Source organism: Brachycentrus maculatus, unplaced genomic scaffold (genome assembly GCF_059751285.1).
Source record: "Brachycentrus maculatus isolate JH-2025_06_01 unplaced genomic scaffold, ASM5975128v1 h1tg000185l, whole genome shotgun sequence".
In the NCBI taxonomy this organism is placed as follows: domain Eukaryota; kingdom Metazoa; phylum Arthropoda; class Insecta; order Trichoptera; family Brachycentridae; genus Brachycentrus; species Brachycentrus maculatus.
Window position 1 is genome coordinate 618,175 of NW_028280936.1, and position 6,000 is coordinate 624,174.

At 32.6% G+C, this 6,000-nt stretch overlaps 1 long non-coding RNA gene across 1 annotated transcript; it reads left to right on the plus strand.

The window, feature by feature from the left end:
* Positions 1-3,645: 3,645 nt before the first annotated feature.
* Positions 3,646-5,095, plus strand: LOC148307913 (uncharacterized). Its single transcript, XR_015837764.1, has 2 exons — positions 3,646-4,100; positions 4,230-5,095. It is a non-coding gene; the product is annotated as an uncharacterized LOC148307913 (long non-coding RNA).
* Positions 5,096-6,000: the final 905 nt, after the last annotated feature.

Below are 6,000 nucleotides of genomic sequence, written 5' to 3' on the forward strand. Positions count from 1 at the left end.
GTTAACTTGATCGTTTATTACATGAAGGCAAGAAGTGAAATACATTTAAAGGGATATGGGTGACATATCGACCACTCCTTTCAAGAACGTCATAAATCAAAAAACTTAATTTTTCAGGAGAACGTTTTTAAAGTTTGAAAATATAATACAATTTATTAAAAATAAGTATCAAGCCACTTACTTAACTTTTTACTGTGCAACTGATCTTTTTAGATTAGACCTGAAGGTTTTTTCTCTATTTGAAAAATAACTAGTTTATTTTTTTTTTTAATTAACAATACCTTATCTTCAAAATGCAAAAACAACACTTTCTGCCCTGTAGCGGGTAAATATTAAGTTAAAAATATGCATATTTTGCTGGGACATAATACATTTTCTGGGCATTCCGAAAACATGTACAACTGAAAATTGACAATTTTTGATTTATGACGTTCTTGAAAGGAGTGAGCGATATGTAAATAAACTCAGGATAAAGGACATCATTGGAGAGGAATTTGAGTTAATAATAGGTAGGAAAAGGGGAAAAGTAATAAAACTAGATCGTTTGGGGTTGCAACTCAAGTAAATATTAAACCCTAGTCTTTTTTTTTCTTCCTCCGTAATGAAAGTAGTGGTTAGTACGATCAACTACAGATCTGGAGATCTCGAGTTCGACTCTTAGACTCTTAAAAAAAAATTTTCTTCACTTTCAAATCTTTATTTAATATTACCCTGGACTTTTACCTGAAGCATTAGGCTGATCAATTTGGCTTCCTTAGATCAATGATCAAGTTAATAGGACATCGATTCAATGTAGTGACCCACGCGCCAAATTATTTATTTCATTTTGGTAATGACAGGCTTTGAATAAAGAATTTAAAAAAGTATTTGATGAAATCTTAAAAATATTCGTTTGTGAAAAAAAAATGTAGAAAATATTTCAACAATCAAAAAAAATGATGACAATATGAAAAAAAAAACAAATATTTAAGTATAAATACATAACACAGGCGCCGTGGCGCAAGTGCAAAATAAATTCAAGAGAGATTTATTTTCAATTGGTCGGGGTATTTGTGTTGTATTTTTCATATTTTCTTCCCTATCCTTACTATCCTACCTGCAGACAAACCTCTAATAGAGGTTTTGTGGATTATTCCTTTAAAAAAAAAAAATAATAATAATAATAACAATATATATATATATATATATATATATATATATATATATATATATATATATATATATATATATATATATATATATATATATATATATATATATATATATATATATATATATATATATATATATATATATATATATATATATATATATATATATATATATATATATATATATATATATATATATATATATATATATATATATATATATATATATATATATATATATGTATATATATATATATATATATATATATATATATATATATATATATATATATATATATATAGATATATATATATATATATATATATATATATACAGTATCTACTCAATGAATTAGGGCCACCCATTATTTTTTTGAATACTCTGAAATCTTTTGGATTATTATATTTATTTTACATAAATACTTTAAGTTTTCTATTGACATCTAATATCATGTATATTACCTTCAATAATTTGTAAAATATACCTGGATTATTTAAGCCTTTACAAAATTTCAAACCCTTTTTCTGAGAAAGGTCCCTAATTAGCACAGGTAGACAGATAGTTGAAAGTTAAAATAATAGTCCTATCTCATTTATTAGTGAAGTTTCTTGAGTTCTGGTTGTTGTTTTGTTCAGAGAGGTTATATAGTTATCGTGTCTTGTGAAAAAAACTTAATTTTTAATTTTAGTTCATAAAGTATAAATTTTTTTTGTAAACACAAGTGTTTTTTTTTGAAAAGGACAAAATGGGAAAAAGTAAAGACATTTCTGAGGAAAAAAAATCTAGTGTTATAGTGCTACTGAAATTAGGAATACTATCTAATAGAGAAATTTCAAAAAAAGAAAACGTTTCTCGTCAAACAGTGGACATAATTTCAAAATCAATAAAAAATCAGTCACCCGCCACCAGCAATCGGCGAAAGAACTGTCGTAGGATTAGAAAAACAACACCGAGGACTGATTGAAAAATCGTTCAAAGTGCCTTAGAAAACCGTAGTGCATCAGCAAAAACATTAAAAATAAAATTGGAAGAAGAGGGTATAAATATATCGGTATCAACACTGAGGCGACGTCTTTACGAAGTAAATCTGAAATGCAGGCGCCCTGTAAAAGTACCAAAATTGACACCACGAATGAAAGCGGATCGATTAAAATGGGCCAGGCTACATCGAAATTACTCGGTTGATGATTGGAAAAAGGTATTTATTTAAATTGAATTTTCAACATATCATTTTAGTAAATAAACTTATATATTTGAATTAAACTTAAATTTTCATTATTTTTCAGGTCATCTTTAGTGATGAGTGCCGGTTAGAAGCCGTGACAGAGAGCCGTCAATTCGTCAGGAGAACATCAATGGAACGTTACAATGAGGCCTGTGTGGTAAAAGTTATCAAACAACCCCCGGCAACAATGATATGGTCATGTATTATTAACAATTTACCTGGACCGTTGTTTTTCGTGGAAGGAACAATGAACCAAAATTCCTATAAGCAGGTCCTCGAACGAATTTTATTGCCCTTCTACCATACACTCGACCCAATAGAAGGTCCATACACCTTCATGCAGGATGGGGCACCTTGCCACCGGGCTAAATCAATAATAAAAATTTTGTCTAACAAAAATCTGCCTTTGCTCCCCTGGCCTGGAAATTCTCCGGACCTTAATCCTATAGAAAACGTATGGAGCATGTTAAAAAATAAGGTATACTCATTTCCAAATCCGACAGTAGACTGTCTAAAAAAAATGTTCAAAAAATTTGGTCAGAAGACGAAGAAATAAAAAACATGATAAAACAGTGCATTTTAAGTATGCCAAAAAGAATTGAGGCAGTTATTTCTGCCAAAGGTGGAAATACTAAATACTAACTATATTTATATGAAAATATATGCATAATTTAAGCGTAATAAAGTGTTCATGTGTAAATAAAATTCAATGTTGTTTTATTCAAGGTTTTCTCTGAGTTATTCCTGTTTGAATTGAGAAATTGCGCGAAATTCTGCGTGGCCCTAATTCATTGAGTAGATACTGTATATATATATATATATAGATATATATATATATATATGTAATAAAATACCTAGGTACCTACCTATACATTTTATGTAGGTACTATTTAATTAAAGTTTATTCTTAATTTATCTTTATAATAATTTTTATATCTATCTATCTGATTCTGACAGTTCAGAATATTTTTTTCTATCGGAAGTCTTTTGTTTTATTCTGTGCGACGCATGCGACATCTGGTGGTAGAACTGTTTTATGTAGGTACTATTTGTAAGTACTTAATAAAATGTATAGGTAGGTACCTAGGTATTTTATTACATATATATATATATATATATATATATATATATATGTAATAAAATAACTAGGTACCTACCTATACATTTTATTAAGTACTTACAAAAAGTACCTACATAAAACAGTTCTACCACCAGATGCCGCATGCGTCGCACAGAATTTAAAAAAAGAGATCCGATAGGAAAAATTAACTGTCATGCTGGTCACTCACGACGAGGAAAATAGTAGATTTTGTTACATTTTCTCTGGTTTTGTAACGTTCAAGTACGAAATTTGGAAAGACGAAAGATTTCACTGCCAACCTGGCGATATGACGCGAAATCATTAGTATATAATGTTTGTATATAAGCTTCGTTCGAGTCTGGCCGGGCGGCCGTTATGAATTCATTGCACAAACTAATTTATGTAATTCATTGTAAACAATAAATGACAAGCCGGGTGATCTCGTGTTGAAAATAACCATTATATATTGGAAATGTGAGTACTTCATTATTGGTAAGGCGTTTCCTCTCATTCCGCCGTTTGCCAAACAGCTGTCAAACAAATTACGCAAGAAATTTGTCTCGACTGCTGCTCAAATAAGCGCTAATTAGAAGAAATATGTATTCTATAACCTCCGGAATGACCCCATCAACAGCATTGCAGGTAATCAACTGTTTTTGTTGTTGTTTTTCATGCCTGAAAAACTGTGCAATCTTCTTTGTGTGAAATGTCATTTTGACAGTCCGTTGACAGCGAGTCTGTTTTCATTATTGTTTTTATGTTATATTTTAGGTAAAGTACGGACAACCGGCATAGTTACAAGCACATTTATTGTCATATAATGTTATTTATTGCACTATATGCATATAAAATAAGATTCAACAAACACAAAAGATGTCATTCAAAAAATAGCTACAGCACGTGGCGTATAGATTTTGAAATGGTTTTCCAGTTTTACTTATACAGTTACAAATGTCAATTTACTAGTGGGTGCAATGCTTGGCCATGTTTTGTTCACAAAGAAATAGGTATGGATGATAATTAATAAATAATATTGGATATATGATGTAAGAAGACCAGCCCGACGAAGCTTGCAATCGCAAAACCGGACTGGACTCTTTTGCTGACAAATTTCCAGCCCCCATCTGTGCTCCACGAGTAGTTTTATGATGAGGTTGGAACTCTTCATATCAACCCCTCCGAGAAGCCTGCCACTGTATACCTTATAAGACCATCTTAGTGTATACCGGTGTCTGATATCCTCACATCGGAGATCGCTCAGTGGGTCGTAATGCTCGCAATTATTTTTCAAACATAAAAACTAATTCTGTAACTTTGTTACCTTTTCAGACTCTTGCAACTATTGGCAAATGACTTGTCGCGGCAGAAGGGTTCCATTTCCCCCATTGTGTTGGCGCTTTGGACAGTTTCATTTCCTAGCGCTGGATCAGAATATATAAACTACAGAGGACGATTCGGCATTGTTTTATTTGGATGTGTAGCCAGTAATTACTGTTTTAGTGTTTGCAGATATGTATAGGCAGATAGATGATATAACCATGAAACGTGTGTTATTGCACAATTTTCTTGGGAGTTATTCATCGTGACTAATATATGTATACTCTCCCCCCTGAAAATAAACATATTATGCTCTTAAATATGTTTTTATTTTGTTCATTAATGACCGAGATCCTTGAAAAATATCATCCTATCCCGCTCTCTGTGATCTTACAACATTGGCCTTAATTTTTTACAGAAATGCAATCTAAAGTAACTAACTGACCATCACGCCGCTTCCGCAGGGATAGGCAGAGAGAATAGAACACCACACCACGCTACTCTTGTCTTTGTACACATTCTTCTTTACGCATCCCCTCACACATCCTCCTCCCAACCCTTATCCGCACCCCAAAGGTGCATAGGGCACTGCATTATATAGAAGCAGTGTTATCTTGATCGTTAAATACACGAAGGAAAGGTGATCAGCCTTTCGCTTCAGGTACCAGTCCAGGGTCATATTAAATATATATTTGACTGAAAAATCAATAATATTTATTGCGACCCTCTTGGGAATCAAACCCGGGACCTCCAGCATGGTAGCCTAGAGCGCTAACCGCTACACTATGGAGGCGGACCTCATACATACCCGCCGATTATTCGGATTCCTGAATTGACCACTTTCAATTATTTTAAATACTTGATCATGCCAAGTTTTGCCCGGTCATCCTCTGCTCATGTTCCCAACAAGATTCGCCTCATAAATTTCTTTAACACTCCTTTCTTCGCTCGTTCGTTTAGATCTTTTATAACTAACTAACTAACCATCACGCCGCTTCAGGCAGAGAGAATAGAACGCCACACCACTCTGTCTTTGCAAACATTCTTCGCCTCTTCCACGTTCATGCATCTCCTCATACATACCCGCCGATTACTACGACTCCTAACCTGACCACTTTCAAGTATTTAGCATACCTGATCGTGCCATGTTTTTCTTGGTCTTTCTCGGCATAAATTTGTTTTGCCGTTCTTTCCTCACTCATTCGTTCCACATGTCCAAACCATC